General features: G+C 45.8%; 1 long non-coding RNA gene across 1 annotated transcript; it reads right to left on the bottom strand.

Annotated features, from left to right (window-relative positions):
* Positions 1-1955: 1955 nt before the first annotated feature.
* LOC118970831 (uncharacterized) lies at positions 1956-16557 on the bottom strand. The gene is made up of 3 exons (XR_005058980.2): positions 16200-16557; positions 4479-4558; positions 1956-2946 (listed from the first exon to the last, which is right to left on the bottom strand). It is a non-coding gene; the product is annotated as an uncharacterized lncRNA (long non-coding RNA).
* Positions 16558-17080: the final 523 nt, after the last annotated feature.

Raw genomic sequence — 17080 nt, 5'->3', positions numbered from 1 at the left:
CAGCCTTTGGCCATGAAAAACCAGTCAAATCACTCCCTTACAGCGACGGAGGTGGTTCGTTTCTCCCACAAGTTACATGCTGGCAGAGGGCTGGCTGTGGCTCCACGGGGTCTACAATGGGACTCTGGGGGGGCAGCTGATTTGGGGGCCAAGGTGTTCTCACGGCAGAGAAGAAAGCGCAAGAAAGCTTAGCAAAGCTGGCCTCAGAAAGTTCCACCTGGGAACTAGGGTTTTGCTCACATCTCAAGGCCCAGAGCAAGTCTGACCACCACGCGTGCTCTCAGGGTGTGGAATGCAAAGGAAACTCCACCAGCAAAGACGCAGGGGAGGGGACTGTAGTGCAGGCTGCACGTGGCCACAGCTGAGGGGCTGGAGTGGAAGCCCCACCCCCCAGGAGCCAGTGCCCCGATTTGTCACCTGCCCTCCTTGCAATAGTCCACGTGGGATCTCGGCCCACCTGATTGGAGCTCTGATCCCAGAACGGTGCCTTGTATTCCTAGCCTTTGGCTGTGATACTGTTCACATAACAAAAGGCCGCTTGGGACCACCAGGCTCCCACCCACAAAACATTATCCCTGGTTGGTGCCTCCGGGACCAGAAGAACCCTCTGGTTCTGGTTCAGCCTCTTTATGGAGGCATTCATTTGGGGTGCTGACTCTCACCCTCCCGAGGATCTTATAAGTTTATTCCCCCCTCTCATGATCCTCGCTTTTCCCAGCTTCTCCTAATTCTCCATCACTCCCCCTGAAGTCCTGACACACTTCGCAGTCAAGTGGCAAAGACAGAAAAGAGAAGAGGGCAAGTCTCTGCTGCACAGGGCATGCCTGGGAGTCCTCTGTAAAAGGGCGTGTGCCGGTGGAGGGGCAGCCCCTCCCACGTCTCCAGTGGACGGCAGGGGTGAGAGCTTATCTCCAATTCTGCCCTGTTTTTGTACCTTCTTCCATGTCTTATTAGCAAGAGTCAGTTTTAAGAGTTGCAACCACGAAGTCTGTGCAAACAAATTTTCTAAGTAATGATGAGAGGCCTAAACGGTTTCCCAAGAACAAAGAACAAACCCTGCTTTGCAAAATCAGCCTTCCGCGTGGGAGTCAGGCTTGTAGATTTCATTTGGAGATTATGAGAAGTCTGGGGTGGCTATCAAGGGGTCTGGCCATTTAACTCTTTGATGCAACAACCAATAGGTAACCAGAGAAAACAAACAAATACAGGATTGCTTTAAACAAGAGAGGCGATTTAGGCAACCCAGAGCCTATAAGAACAGGAGGAGGAAAGTACATGGGCCTCATCGTTTGCCTAGTATTATTTTTAAATTTGGCTTTGGTCCAAATTTCATATCATGTACAATCTAAATGCTATTTTATATAAACTTCGGTGTCCAGTTTCTTAAAAAACTTTGCATCAATAAATGTTCTTCATGATGGTTGCTTTCAATGGCTGAATAATTTTCCGTTACTGAAAAGAATTGCTTGCAAGTTCTGTAATTTGCTTAGCTGAGCCCCTAATGCTGGACATTCAGGTGATTTTTATTTTATACTTTTGCATTTGTAATTGTAATATATAATAAAAATTATATTTTGCAATATTATAGAACACTCTTATGAATGTATTTATACATTCTTGTTTGTGCATAAACATGAGCCCGTGGCTATCTTATTTTTTTTCAGGCAATGAAGCCCACCCCAAGATTCCCACCCCAAGAATAGGGGCAGAAAATAGTCCTGCATATTTACAAGAAACCTAAGAAAAACAATGCTGATTTTCTTGTATGATTTGGAGTCTGTAGGAAAGACCATCCCCTCAAGAGCACATGACAGTGCCCACAGCCCACAGCGGGGTATGTTATAAGAATAAAATGCAGATGAAAGTGCCTTTCATATCTCTTGCATGCAAGTTTATTTGTGGGATAAATGGATTGTTAAAAAAAACAAAATTCAACTGAGCAAATTTTTGAGATTTTATTAGCTTTATTCAATGACTTATAAACCAGGCAGCACCCAATGTAGCAGAAAGAAAGGAGCTCCGAGGAGCTGTAAATGAAGACTTACAGACAGAAGGGAGCAGGAACAAGGAAGTTACACTGGCAGGTCACACAAAGCAGGTTAAGGCAAGATGACTTCCTTTTAGGGGAAGGCAGGGGTCTATCAGGCAGGTCACCAAACTAGGGCTGATCACGAGGTTCTTGATAACTGATTTAAGATTCTATTTCTGGGACAGTCAAAACCGTGCTTGTGTCTCAGTTTGGTGATGACAGGTTTAAGAACAGAATGATTTATACTTTATACAAAACAGCATCAAAAAAAGATTGGAAAGAAATGTCTGAGGGTCTGAGGTTAAAAGTGAGTGTCCTGGGGTAGTGGGATTATGGACCGTATTTTCCAAGCCAGCTTTTGTGGAGTTTTTTGGAGCACTCTACATTTCCAATCATGAGCGTGCATTACTTTTATAAACCTCATGGGAAGAAACCATTAGCTTTAGAAATCAGAAAGGAAATGTAAGGGAAGAGTACGCTGCACATGCAACCAGCACCTTAAATGGCATCAGGAAATTGCAAACAGAAACACAAGCACTTACACAATTTACTAATTTGCTGATCACCGCCATGCATTAGACTTGGACTATTTTGTTCAAAGCATTAGCGCTCCTTCATGTAGTTAATGCAGCCGCATTAAACATTTATAGAACGTCTGTATTCCCAGGGCCAGTTTGTTTGCATTTTTCACTTGAGGAGCTGATGAGGCTGCTCCATACCCGCCAGGTGAGGCGGAAAGCCTGATCCGGGGGTGCCAAAAGCTGATGAGAGCATTAAGGCAGAGAAGTCCGCTCCACTTCGGTTTTTCCCCTTTTCTTCTCTCTCCCGTGGCGTTTGCATGGCTTGCCCTAGGTGTCGAGTTCTTTTCTTTTTGATTGTTGCTAATGCATTTTGAAGCTGCAGTTTCCCCAGGCTTCCTTAAAAACATACATGGATGTTGTGAGAGCAGTATTTTCAATTAATGCAACCTTTTTCACCCAATATTTTCAATACTTCTAGAATGGTTAATTCATAGAAAATATGAATTAAAAAAGATTTAAGAAACCAAGTTCTGAGTTTCTAAGTTGCCCTTCATGAAGAATAAATAGCACCGTGAAATTCAGCTACCCTTTTATACTTTTGTTTATGATTGCCAGATAAAATATAGGATGTCTGGTTAAATTGCAGTTTCAGATAAACAACAATTTTTTTTTTTTTTAGTTTAAGCATGTCCCAAATATTGCATCCCACTTCTCCCACCAAATGAAGCAGCCCTTGGCCTCCCGTTAGAAGGACCAGTCTCCAGAATGAAAGCTTGGTCAACACCTCATTACAGTTGTGAGGATCGGAGTAGATTTGGCAGTTTGCACATATAACTCTGTAGGTGTTTTTCTTTTTGGACAGGGTGATTTTCAATCTTTGGAGGCTGTTTGAAACTCAGAGAGACAAGGCTACTCTGTATACCACAATTCATCTTTCTTTTGAGATGTGTTCCCAGCTCCATGGTGGGAAAAGTGCCTGGGTCGGGGGCCCGGTGGATGCACAGTGGAGCCGGGAAAGAAAAGAGCTGGCATGTGACCACACCTGTACACCTGACTGTCAGTCAAGTGTAGGGACCAAGGGCAGGCTGCCCCAAGATGTGCCACTGCAACAGACAGATTATTTCAGAGTTGAGCACCATCAAGGCCCAAAGGACTCAGGAAGAAACTTTGACCTCCCACCCCTCAACTGCATAAAAAGATTTTAGATGGAGGAACTGCAGGAGAGCTGCCGCCATAGATAGTCCTACTATAATGCAAACCAGGGGTGGTAGACAGGGCTGGATGTGGCTAGGTCGGTGGACATTCCTCTTTGTGCCCCTTCATTGTCACTGTGTGGCCCAGAGAATATTTGAGTATCAAATATTTACTCTTTCACTTTCATGTGAAGTGCTTCTCTTTTCCTTTGAAGCCCCGGGCCCTAACCCCTTCTCCTTGGCTCAGGATGACATCCGTACCTCACTCTCCCTGGGGGTCTTTGGAACTTGTGTCTGTGGTTTCCCCGTATGTACGTAATTAAAGTTTGTTTTTTTTTCTCCTGTTCATCTGTCTTATGTCAGTTTGATGCTTAGACCAGCTAGAAGAACCTCCAGGGGTAGAGGAAATTCTTCCTGCCCAACACCAATTACTAGCCCCATAAAACATTTAGTGTTAGTAGCTGTCTTACTAACTGAAGTGGCTGCACTTAATCAGAGCGTCTGAGGGATGGAACAGAAGCAGCTCACACTGATTCACAGGCAATTAGACAGCAGAGATCCCGAGGAGGGGAGCCCCTGGGAGCTCGCAGGAATAGTGGGAAGCTAGAAGTCCCCTCTAACTTCTGGGTTACAGTTTTGAAGTAGATGGAACTCCGCATTTAAAGGATTTCAACTGCCTCAGTTCAAATCCCGTAACTATCCCGTCCTATCAGTGAGTTTACACAAAGAACTTACCTCGCCGATCCCAAGATTCCACATCTTTAAAAAGAGGATGTTGAAGTCGGGGTGGGAAAGTCCAGGTTATTTTGGCAGTTCTAATAATTAAATGACATAAAACAGATTAACAGGAGAAAAATAAAAATTCAGTAACATGTATACCTCCTGTATGCATGGGAGAGACCCAGGAAAACTGGGTAACGTCCCCATGGCTGAAGCCATCATCATCTTAAACAGCATCTTCAGCTCAAGACCGATGCTGTGGGGGTGGGGGTTGGCTTTGGGAGGCGAGCAGGAAGCGCACGGGGACGGAGGGCGCGCGGGGAAGACTGACTCCTGCTCAGTCTCCAGACACTCGGAGTCCGTCCCTCTTTCTGGTCCAGCAGGGAGACACCCTCACAAACGGAGATTTCCCTTATATGCGCAAATGCCTCTCACAAAAAGAGCAGCCTCTACTCAGTTTTCAGGGCTTCACCTGTGCCAGGTGTGTCTTATAAATAGCCAGCTTAAAATAATAGGCCAAAGAGGCATACTTGGGGTGGCAAAATTTGCTCGCCTTCATTAATATCTGTATCCAGGGGCTCCTTGAGAGTTAAATGAGGCAGGGACATGAGGCACCCAGGGCGGAGTAGGCGTTTCCATGTTTGTTCTCCTTTTCTCTGCTTCCACTACTTGTAGGAGATGAATTGGTGGGAAACAAAATGTTTGTAGAATCGGACAGCTAACCATGCCCACAGACACTGCAGCGGGCAATGCCTTCTTCTTTCTCATCACTTCCGAGCTGCAGATACGAGGGGAGAGGAGCAGAATGAGATCGCACTGCAGGTTTAGCTACACAGGCAAATGATGCAGCTTCCTGCACACCCCAGACCCCTGATCTTACACACACACACACACACACGCGCGCGCACACACACACACACACACACACACACACACACACAAGCCTGAATCGCCCATCATCAGGCCAACATTTGAAAAATAGTTCAGTAATTTGAAATTATTCACAGAAACTTTTTTCTCTGTTTTTGGCATAACCAGATAATCCAGCTACTTAATAAAGGACTTGGTGTTTTTGGCTTCTTTGAAACTGTAGGGGAGGAAAACCTTTCTTTCGACCCTTCCAGGGTCCGTGGCTGGCTGAGAACGAAGTTGAGAATGAACACAGATTAGCAGAAGGAAAAAACCCCTTTAAGTAAGTACGTATGCATGGGAGTTTGCAAAAATATGAGCCCCAAGGTGGTAATCAGATGATTGAGATTTATACTATGTTCTGAGCCGAGGAAAGAGAAGGCGGCTTGGGGTTTGGGGTGGAACGAGGCAAATCGTGGGCGGGTGAGGGCAGGAAGCACAGGATGAAGACAGGCTGCCTCTCGCACTGGTAAGAGTCTCTCAAAGGGAAGCCTTCTCTGGAGTAGCTATCTTCCTGGTATATTTACTAGTGGAATTCTTTTAAAAATGTTAATTTCTCTACAAAAGGGGGCATTTATACTTTACTTTAGATATTTTAGGTATTGTTTCAAGGTATTGTAGGGGGCGTAAATGTCTTTTCCTACATCTGCTGCTTCTCCACTGCCTTTAGCTCCAAATAATCCATATGCAATGTGGCATGTTTGGGATGGCATGTTCTGATCCCCCTCAAATCCTTCTAAATAAAACAACGCAAAACATACAACTTTAACCAAGCTTTGCTCAGAAATATTGGTATGCCTGCAATAAGGACTTCCTTAGGATTCCAGATGATCCCACCATCTCCTGAAACCCCACATAAAACTCCAAGAGCAGACATGCATCTACACTGTGGGTGACAGGCTGCTGGAGGGGTGCGTAGAAAATGCCACTCAACAAAGTCTTACTCCGAACGCTGAAAAGCTGGGATAACTCAGGTCTCTGGCCCTGTGCGGTGCTGCTCTGAGAGCAGACCTGACCGCTGGTGACCTCTCTGCCGGTGCTGCTGGGAGTTCCAGGGGAGCCGTGAGTCCCAGGAAGAATGGGGCGTCAGGTGTGAGCTCAGAACACAACACGGGGCAGGCAGCTCCGGCTCCCTGCCTGGCTCGGGGCTGGGGCTTCGTCCCCTCTGGGAACTTGGCACCTACAGGAACATGTGGTCACCCTAAAGGAAGGGGGGCAGGCCATGGGCCTCAGGTCTGGTGTAACCAGAAGCTTTGGGCAGGGACTGGGCAGCTTCTCAATTCCAGGGGCAGCTTTCCCTGCTTGAGGCAGATAGGAGCGTCCCGCTAGCCCAGATTTAACCCGAAATCAGAAACAGACACAACTGGTTGTGTCCCCAGTGGCTCTAGCCAGAAACAATTATCCACTTGGCTCATTAAAACAAGAACAAATGCTAATTGTTTCCGCAATTAGCCAGGTTTTGGTCCAGCCGCTGTGCCGCCTGGCTCCAGTCATGGAGAGGGGCTGGCGGGCACGGAAGAGGAGTTGAATTCAGCCCTAAATGGATGGGCTTCACTTCATTTTTCATTCTCCTCCTTTAGATGGGGAGTGTGGGGTGCAGGCCACAAGAGGAGGGGGCTGGGCAAGGCGGCTTTCACGACATTTTCTAACATTTAAGTACCGTGAGCTGTGGTGGGAGGGAATGCACAGAATCAGGGGCCTGAGATCTGGGTCCACAGAGTCTAGGGTATCAGAAGTCTCCTGGAGGAGAACAGAGAGGGGAGGCGGGAGGGGAGGGGAGGGGAGGAGCACTACTTGCTCAAAACAGCATTCTCCACATTTCTGGAAGTTTCCTGAGGCCCTGCCTGGCCCCTCTGAGGAGTGGGTGAGGCCCCGGGGCAGGTGTTCAGACTTGTTGGGTGAGGCCCTTCCAGAGAAGACCCAGGATATTGACAGGGTGGAGGTCAGAGAAGGGGTCCGGCGCCGCTCTCTTCCGAAGTTGCTCGTGGGATGACGCCCTAGCCTTTGCCTGAACAGCCCCCCTCTCCCTTTGTTCTGTGTCCAGGCCTAGCTTGATTTTCTATTTTCCCCAGATTTTCTGACGACCCCATTTTCTCCACGGCTGCAACAGACGACAGCGCACTTGAGCCCCCTGCCTTTGGAGGCGACACACTAACAGCAAACGAGACACATGGAAAGGATGTTAGTAAAAATAAATACGAGGCAAGAAATAACAAAGCTTTAAAAAGAAAGAACATAGGACAGGAAGAGGAAGGGCAGGAGGGAGACTTCTGTCGGAGGGTCCCTCTCCATGCAGTCACCCCACGGCAAAGACGACCACCCCATCTCCGCCTCTGCCTTTGGGCTTCGCCCGCCTCCCACATCCCACAGGGCCTGTCTGACAGGCTTATCCTGATACCCAGTGATTGATGACGGCGGAAATATTAATCAGCCCTACAGTATGTGTGTTACAAAAAGGGATGCTTGAAAAGTCCCCAGATTACGTTCCCCAGAGAGACTCGCAATGGCAGGCGGTCTAGAAAAATCTAGTAGTTGCTAGTGTCTCAACTTCAACATTTCAATGAAGAAAATAACAACGTAAATATTGAATTTGTACCTATACATGATTGCTGAGTTTTGTATTTCATGTCATTTTTATAATCAGGGAAGTTGTTCAGCAAAATGCACGATTAAGTACAATTTAGTTTTATACATTTAAAAAATTTTCAGGGGCAGATTTTCGCCACCACACTCGAAGAACCCAGCTTGCTCTGAAATTGTTCAAATTTGTTCAAACTTCTGCTGGCAACCGAGGAACCCATTAGGATTATCAGGGGCGATTTTCCCCTTTTACCGGTGAACTCGTGACAAACACCTGAACCCCAGAGAAGATGGATGGTCTTAGTGCCCGCTGGGGTGGGCTTTCCCCTCTGAATGACCGCAGATGCACAGACAAGGGCGTGGAAAGGGACTGGGGTTTCAGAGGGTAGCCCGTCCTCCAGGTTTCTAGGCTGGTGACTTCCTGGCTCTGAATCTGTGTGTTTGTCACTCCGCAAGCCCAGAAGCTCTAACCTCTGCTGGTTTGTAATCTAGGCAAAGCCCAGCAGCACAGAGATTTCAGCAGCACTGTCAGGAATCAGGAATGATTTCCCCAAGCTCCAGCAGTCCAGCCTCTCTGGAGGGAGCCTGGGTGGGATGCTGCCTGGAAAAGCACCCTCCCAGGCCAACAGCCGCCGTGACAGATGTGACCAGCGCTCTGCACTCCTTTCTGCTAAGTTGTGACAGGGCAGGAGGAACATGGCTCCACCCCCTCCACTGCCCAGGATTTCACACATTCCATTCTGATCCCACCCATGGGGCCAGCATTCCTAAGTGACAGCTCCTTAGGACTGTGTGAAAGTGAGAAACCACCCCTATTTTCTTGGGAGGAATTTCTAAGACCAAAAGCCGAGCAGTGGGGACCAGAGAATAGCGTCCTTTTATGCCGAGGACAGTGCCTCCCACCTGACGCAGCAGAGCCTCCTCTGCCGGGAGCCACCCAGAGCCTAGTCAGCAGTATGTCCTGACAGAGGAGGGTGGATTTTCAATAGCAGTTGGCAGGAGACCCATTTCTTATTTTAAAAGTAAAATGGGAAGAAGCCCTTGTATCTGGTGTGCTTTGGAAAATAGTTAATGACAAAAAAAATTAAGCATCCCAGGCATAGACTATTTTATTTTAACTTACAAGATACAAACAAAACTTACTGGCCACTCTTTTAATGTGAGAACTAAGTTCTTTGAGTGAGGTCTCCTCATTGGAGTTCTGCATCATTTTTCTTGCAAAACCACGTCTTTACTGCATCACGTAAAATGTATAGATATGATTTCTTTAAAGTGGAACTAGAACTGAAAAATACAAAGTATTATGAGGGTAGACTCCTACATTTTGGCAATATCCACCACACGCTCCAAACTTTCAGTCTTTTCTTGGCCACACTTGTTCAAAAACATTTTTAAAGGAGACTTATTCTTAACTAGTCTTTCCAGAGCATTTGTCTTAGTTGTCTTAGTTTTCATTGAAACAATAGCTCTTTTCCTTATGTACTCATATGTCATAGAGTCAGGTAGCATTTACTTAAATTACTTAATTATAGCCACAAATGCAACTGGCATAAACAGGTTTGTGGGGGATTATCAGAGAGGAGCCGCAAGGCTTGGGCTACCTGGAGTCTGTTTTGCAGAAAGTAGGAGAAAGTTGGTTAATTCTGCAAAGGTGGTTCTGGGAAGGCTGGTTGAGAGCACATCTGATGTAAAGAGTACAGTCGAACATAAGACTCCCCTGCCCCTGACCTTGTGTGTGTGCAGGATGTATAAACTTGCCCAGCGCTCCCAGCCTGCGGGAAGAGAGGTGGGTATGGTCACACGGATACGTACACATCACTCGCCGTGGGAGTCACTGGCCAAGGGCATCGTTGGCTGAACTAAGCTTGACCTCCTCCCTCAGGGTCTACCCTAGTTGTTGCTGGGGGTGCCGTGGGGTGTCTTAGAACATCTTGGGACTATTCCTGCTTCCTGTTTTCCCTGTTCTCTCCCAGAGCAACCAAAACGTTTAGCTTTCTGGGACCTCAGAACGACACCTCATTCTGAACTAATTCATTTCAAGGCTCAGCTGGGGCCCTGATAGACCTGTATTTCTCTTCTTTCCCTTTTTTAAACAATAATGAAATCATTTTACAAATTTTGGAACTAAATTTTCTTGTTTAAAAGTAGGTGATGGCCAAATTTCCATTGCATTAAATTTTATTTTTCAACATCGCTTAAGTGATTGCTGGTAATCCCGACAGGTGGAAATATTGAGATGAATTCATAATTTTCTTTTCCATTCTTTTACTTTTTTTTTTTTGCTTTTGCTATATAAACAGCATTGCTATTATTCAACACTCTTCTGAAAGTTTTAGCCAATTTCATAATGAGATAAATTACCAGAAAGAAGCTAAAATGATCATTAGTCACAATTGTGACACAATCAAAAAAATTATTACAATTAATAAGGCAGCAGGACTGTGGTACATCAAAGTTAAAAATTAAAGATACATGTGTATATATATATTATGATTAATGTTCTTATATGTATATTACATACATCTGTGTATATATATTTACGTATATATTTATGTACACACACATACATATATGTAGTTTTCCTTTATGCAAAAATATCAACACTAAAACATAATGTGAACAATGCTATTTCAAAGAGCAGAGAAATTGTGCTGACCTGAATTACAGCTGAAATAAAAAATTGTCAGGTCTTATAAGAAGAACATGAAACTTTGCTGAGGGACACAAAAAAAGACTTGAATAATGATCTGAAGAATGCTATAATTTAGCATGACGACTTTCAAACTCTCCATGGGTCTCTGTTTTGGAACTTGGAATGTGATCTAAAAATTCATCAGGAAAAGCGAATGGGAAAGACTGACAGGTGGCCTCTGGTTTCCTGCACTGCACCTCCCCTCCAGATTCACTGAGGTATAATTGACAAATAAAACTGCACACATTTAAAGTGTACAAAGTGATGAGTTGATATACATACACATTATGAAATGAATACAGCAGTCAAGCTAATTCACATACTGCTCACCACACAGTTACTTTTTTCTTTTTGGTGTGAGGTAAGAACACTTAATATCTACTGCCTTAGCCACTTTCAAGTATTCAGTACAGTATTATTAACTGTATCAGCATGCTGTACATCACATCCCCAGAACTTGTCTTATAACTGAAAACTTGTACCAGTATGTCCCTCCTCAAATCCCAACCCCTGGTAACCACAGTTCTTTGCTCTGTTTCTATGAGTTCGACTTCTTTTTATTCATATACAAATGAAATCATATATATTTGTCTTTATCTATCTGGCTTATTCATTTAGCATAGTATTCTCTGGTTTCATTCATGTTGTCACAAATGGCAGGATTTCCTTCTTTCTCAAGGATTAATAATATTTCATTACATTCCATTTTCTTTATCCATTCATTCAGTGACACTTGGCTATTGTGAACAATGCAGAAATGAATGTGAGAATGCAGCTGTCTCTTCGAGACCCTGATTTCATTTCCTTTGTATATATAACCAGAGTGGGATTGCTGGATCATATGATGGTTCTTTTTAATTTTTTGAGGAGCCTCCATATTGTTTTACGTTGCAACTGTAGCAGGATATATTTGCACCAACAGTGCACAGGGTTCTCTTTTTTTCCACACCCTCACCAACATTTGTCACTTCTTGTGTATAGCAGCCATTCTACCACGTGCGAGGTGAATCTCGCCGTGGCTTTGATTTGCATTTCCCTGATCAACAGTGATGCTGAGCACCTTCCGTTTTACTTCTTGGCCATTTGACAATCCATGTCTTCTTGGGAAAAATGTTTGTTGATTCCTCTGCCCATTTTTTAATCATATTTTTTTTTCTATTAAGTTGCATGAGTTCTTTATATATTTTGGATATTAACCCCTTATCAGATAAATGATTTGCAAATATTTTCTCTTATTTGGTAGGCTGCCTTTTCATTTTGCAGATGACTTCCTTTGCTGGGCAGAAGCCTTTTAATTTGATGTCGTCCCATTTGGTTGTTTTTGTGTTTGTTGTCTTTGCTTTTGGTGTTAATGTAAATCTTGGTGTTAAGTCCAAAAAATCATTGCCAGGACTGATGTCAAGGAGCTCACCCATATGTTTTCTTCTAAGAGTTTTATGGTCTCAGGTCATTGATCCATTTTGAGCTGATTTTTACGTACAGGGTAAGAGGTCCTGTATCATTCTTTTCATGTGGCTGCCTAGTTTTCTCAACACTAGTCACTGAAGAGACTATCCTTTCCTCCTTGTATGTCCTCGCCTCCTTTGTAAAAAATTAATTGACCAAATTAGATAAGACAATATGCAGTGATATACCGAAGTGTAAATCACACCATTATTTATACTAAGAAAAAACTAGGGGTAAAATGAATGCCCAATCATTTCCAAAATAATAAATATTAATTAAAAAATTAGAGTATATTCAACTAATAAATATTATGCAGGCATTAAAATTATGTTAAATTCAGCTTTAGTGGTATGGGATGCTCTCATGTATTAATCTGAATGATGTGAATTTGTCTTTTGTCAGTTAACATGGTCTATTAAATATGGACAAATTCGCGTGTGTTCCTCGGCACAGAGGATGATTCTCTATGGTTTGTAATATGCATACAAGGGAGGAAAAGCATCTGCTTATTAACAGTGGTCATCCTGAGTTGTCTCTGGGTGCTGGTACCATGGGTGACTTTGATCTTCTTCTCAGTGGATTTTTAGTATAAACTAAAATTTCCACAATAAACTGTATAATTGTGTAAGCAGGAGGGAAAAAAGACCAACACTTGTTCCCCCCACAAAACATTCTGTTCCTGAAAGAAATAACTCTTCCTACAAACAAAAACAAACAAAAAAACCCTTTTCCTTGTGAATTTTCCAGCTATGAGGAAAAGTAGAGAGAATAATATCAATGTAAATCTCGGTTTAACAAATGCTGGCATTTTACCATTTTTAAAAGCCTCTTTAAAATCAGACACCATGATATTTTTCACCTAAATACCGTAACCTGCATCTTAGAAAGCTGCAGTTACCTTTCCTTATCTTACCTTATAAAGCTAAGTGACATTTGTACATTAAAAACCTCAATTATTTCATCACACTTTCTTCCGTAATTATTGGTATGTTGAACCATCACATCCGGCTATAATAGACGTGCCCTTTTTGCTTTCCTCCAATTTTGGAGGCACCTGGTAATAGTGCGATGGAAAAAGCTCGGTGTGAGCTGGCTGTTAAAGTCTGGCTTGGCAGGATGCGGTTCACAAACACGAGCCCGAAGGTCACATCTCTGCAGGGCTTCCCTGTCGGAACCCAGACATCCCGCTGTTAGGTACACGGGAGACTCTGCATCCGCATATAAATAAAGTCATTTCCAATTTTGTGCTCCTCTGGACCGACTGTGGGGAGGAGAACTGCAGGCAGCACCTCCTTAGCCTACAATGAATGGCAGCGGCGAGGTCTGTGGTCACGGTGGGGCACAATTTCTTTCATGGAATAAATATGCCCAGTGTTTATCAGGAGCAGAAGTAAATTAGTAACACCCTCGCCTTCTCACCCAACTTCCCTATGGCATGGGAGACATGGGCAGGATGACGTCAGATCAGCACCCATGACCCGCATGAGCCATTTATACCACCCTGCTGGCACAGAGCAGGGAAAATAATCTTTTTTCTCTCTTCTTCTCTCCCTTCAGCTGCCCCTCCCAACACTCTATGAAAGCTTTAACCTGGCCAGCTAGGGGATCATCTGTCAGATAAACATTTTGGCTACCGCTAGCTGGAGCCAACGTGTGCCCCCCACAACCCCATAGAAGCTCTCCAGACAGGCTGAAAACCTGAAAAACTGGACCCCCTGTGCCTGCTCCCCAGACAGCCTGCAGCCTTTCTGGATGGTCCTAGGGTTGGCTTTTACGGCCCTCTGTCAGGTTGGCATTCGTCCCTTGCTTATTGTCAAACGATGCTGGTTTTCCCCAGACTGAGCCTCCCTGACTCTACCAGGTACCACCGTCGGTGTGCTGGTCTCTGGAATCAGTGGGGTGCATCCTCTGTGGGACACAAAAAGTTCTCCTTGTGTTTGGGATTTAGAGAAAGGCAAGCCTGACTCATCGGATGGAGAGGTGGCTCTCTCAGCCCCAGGGGAAGGGAAGCAGCTTTTATGGTCCCATTACAGGGTGAGAGGTCACCCTGCCATCTCTCACAGTGCCATCAAGGGAGATCTAATCAGGCGGCAGGAGGCTCAGGAAGTGGGTGGACTCAGTGCCAGGCACGTAGCAGCGTTTGGGATTCTGAGCTGGCATCCAGCCAGGGTACTCGGAGCAGCCTCACCGAGGAGAGATGGATTGGCCGGATGGTGGAGCAGTGGGCCTATGCAGGCCGGCATGAAGGCAGAGGGTCAAGTTACGTTAGTTTCTGAAGGGCTAGGACATGATCCTGGATGTCAGGGCCAGTCTGAAACAGCGGGGCAGGAGAGGGCAGCAGGTAGTGCCCCGCCTGTCCCCAGTCACACAGGGGAGTCGTGGCAGCCAGACCGCTCTGCCCCTTGCAGGGGTGGTGGGGCCCCGACCTGCGGGCTGTCCTGCTCACCGTGAGAACAGATACTGGGCAGGGCTGAGCTTGACATCTGGGACATCTTAGCGGCCACAGCTGTGCAGGCAGGAAGCCCCTTGCCCTATTAGGGTTTGGTAACCCAAGGCGGGGCTCCCCTTACAGTGCTCAACCACACCTCCCCCACCAGACACAGCTCTGCCCTCCGTAGTAAGACCGTTGACCCCGTCGGAACAATGACAAAACTAAAGGCACAGCTCTGGCACTAGACTTCCAAGTTCAAGGTCCAACTCTACTACATTCTGGCTGTGTATAAACTTAAGACTTTCTGTGTCAGCTACCTATGGTTGTGTACCAAAATGTCTCCTTATTGAAAAATCCAGATAACACAGAAGAATTACTCAGAAGTAACTGGAAATACTCTTTAATGCTAAATCCCTCGGCACTGATTTGCTAACACCTTCCATATCTCTGAAATATTTACCTTTAAATCATTCATATACATGTAGCTAATCTTCACCGTGCATCGTTAACGTCTGTTTTCCCCCAGCTCAGAAGGCCACCCAGGAGAGCCAACCACACACAGGCTGCCTGTCCACCCTGCTCCTGAGCACCAGCTCCCCACACGCTAAATCCAGCTCTGGGCTCACTAAGTGTGCTGTGATTAGTTACACCAGTCACAGGAGAGTAAAACCCTCTCCAACGGCCAGGGTCAGCTGCGGTGCTAGGATGGAATTGGGGTGGATACACTGACTCATCGTATTTAATTTTCTTCATGGTATTTCATTGGGTAAGACAAATTTATTCTATATTATCTGAGGTATGGTTTAATTAGCTAACCCCCCATGGGACTGGTGTGTGAGCACTCCCTAGGAGCACAGTGAAAAAGAAAAATATGCAACTATATAATGTAAATATATAAAGTAAATATGCACAAAGCTGTTCTGTAACTCTCTCCATCAGTACTCGCCTTTTGAAGAATGTTGCTGGGGTTTTTTGAGCAGTGTTTACTCAAAAGAATGGCTCTTTGATGGTGTGATTTAAGCAGCATGGTCCCATGAAGGAGACATGTTAAGTTAAGGACTTTTCTAGTACCCCCCAAATAATCTCCATTAGCTGAACCCTTGCACAGGAAAAGCCGCATCATGTGCCCTGGTGTCGTGGGCTGATGCTCAGCCTCTCAGATGGGAACTGTGGGCAGCCAGACAGGAAGCCCTGGTTTTCCCCGATCAGACTGATATGGTGGAAGGTAAGAGGTACAGAGAGAGAGTGGCCAGAGCTTAGCCATCTCCGAGGGGTCATCTCCAGGCACACTGCAGGACATGTCAAAGGGATGCATTTGCTTGATAAACGAGGGGATGAAATAGCTGACACGGGCATAGGCTTTTTTGTAATCTTGTTAGGTTAGCACCTGTGTCCACTGCTGACACCCTGGAGAGGATTTCCCAAAATTCCTTGGGAATGTGCCTCTTGCAGGTTGTGGGTCTTTCCCAACTAAGTTAAAGTGGACTGAGTACTTTTCTTCTAAATAAATGACAAGGCTCTGGTGTTGTTTGCTCTGCTAAAGGTGGGTCTGGCAAAAGGAGCTTATGACCCAGAGAGTCACAACATCTCAGAATTTTAATTTTAATGGTTTAAAGGGAGAGAGACCTAATATTTAAAATCCAACCATTCCCAAGAAATGCGAGGCATATTAGCTTACCACTCAGTTCTGGATTTTTCTGCTCCCTCTGGTGGCTCCTCTTCGGGATCCACAGCCAGTCCGCCTCATTTCATCCCTAAAGTGTTATTTCCCCAGAGTTTTGCTCCGCACCCTCTTCTTTCACTCTGGCTCCCATTTATCCCTTTGTTGGGATGTGGGGTGGCTCCAGCCAGGGTGGGGGAAGCAGCCCAACGGATTCTCTGGGTCAGCATCTGGCAGGGCAGGCGGCCATGCCTCCCACAGGCCCTGTGGCCAGCAGGCAGCTCTCTAATAACAGCTCGGCCACACCATCAAAGGGGTGGGGGGACCCATCTTACATCCTTCAAAGCCCCAACCTTGAGTATAATTAGTAGGCACTTTCCCCGTGAAAAAGGCCTGGAACTCCCGCTCTGTGCAATCACGGCCAGAGGCAGGCCAGGGTGTGTGGGTGTAACTTCCTCGGCCACAGGGCAGCGAGGGCGTTGGCGTGTGGCTCAGACACCAGCCTTCGACCAAAGGCATCAGCCACGCCCTGTGGTTCAGCACCAGTATGCTGTGTCCAGCGTAATTCCTGTGCAGAGAGCCAGGGTCCTGCTAGGGCGCACTTGGGGATGAGTCGGAGGACCATCCAAAGGCAAAATGTGGTATGGGGCTTGGGGAACATGCCCACTGGGACAGCTGGGGACAAGGGAGGGAAGAAGATGAACTGGAAAACCGTGGAGAGAGGTGAGAGGCAAGCAGGCTGGAGGGAGGCACAGGTACAGGGGTGGGTAGTGCCAACTCTGGATGCAGACCTCTGGGCTCAAAGCCCATCATAGGGGAGTGTGGCAACAGCCTGGCGAGGCCTCAGTAGCCTCATCGCACCTAAAGTGGGAAGCCCCTGACACGGCTTTGTCCTGGGG

This window comes from Manis javanica, chromosome 12, assembly GCF_040802235.1.
Source record: "Manis javanica isolate MJ-LG chromosome 12, MJ_LKY, whole genome shotgun sequence".
NCBI classification, from domain to species: Eukaryota; Metazoa; Chordata; class Mammalia; order Pholidota; family Manidae; genus Manis; species Manis javanica.
Note: the sequence above shows the minus strand (reverse complement) of the source record. Positions and strands in the feature narration are given on the sequence as shown.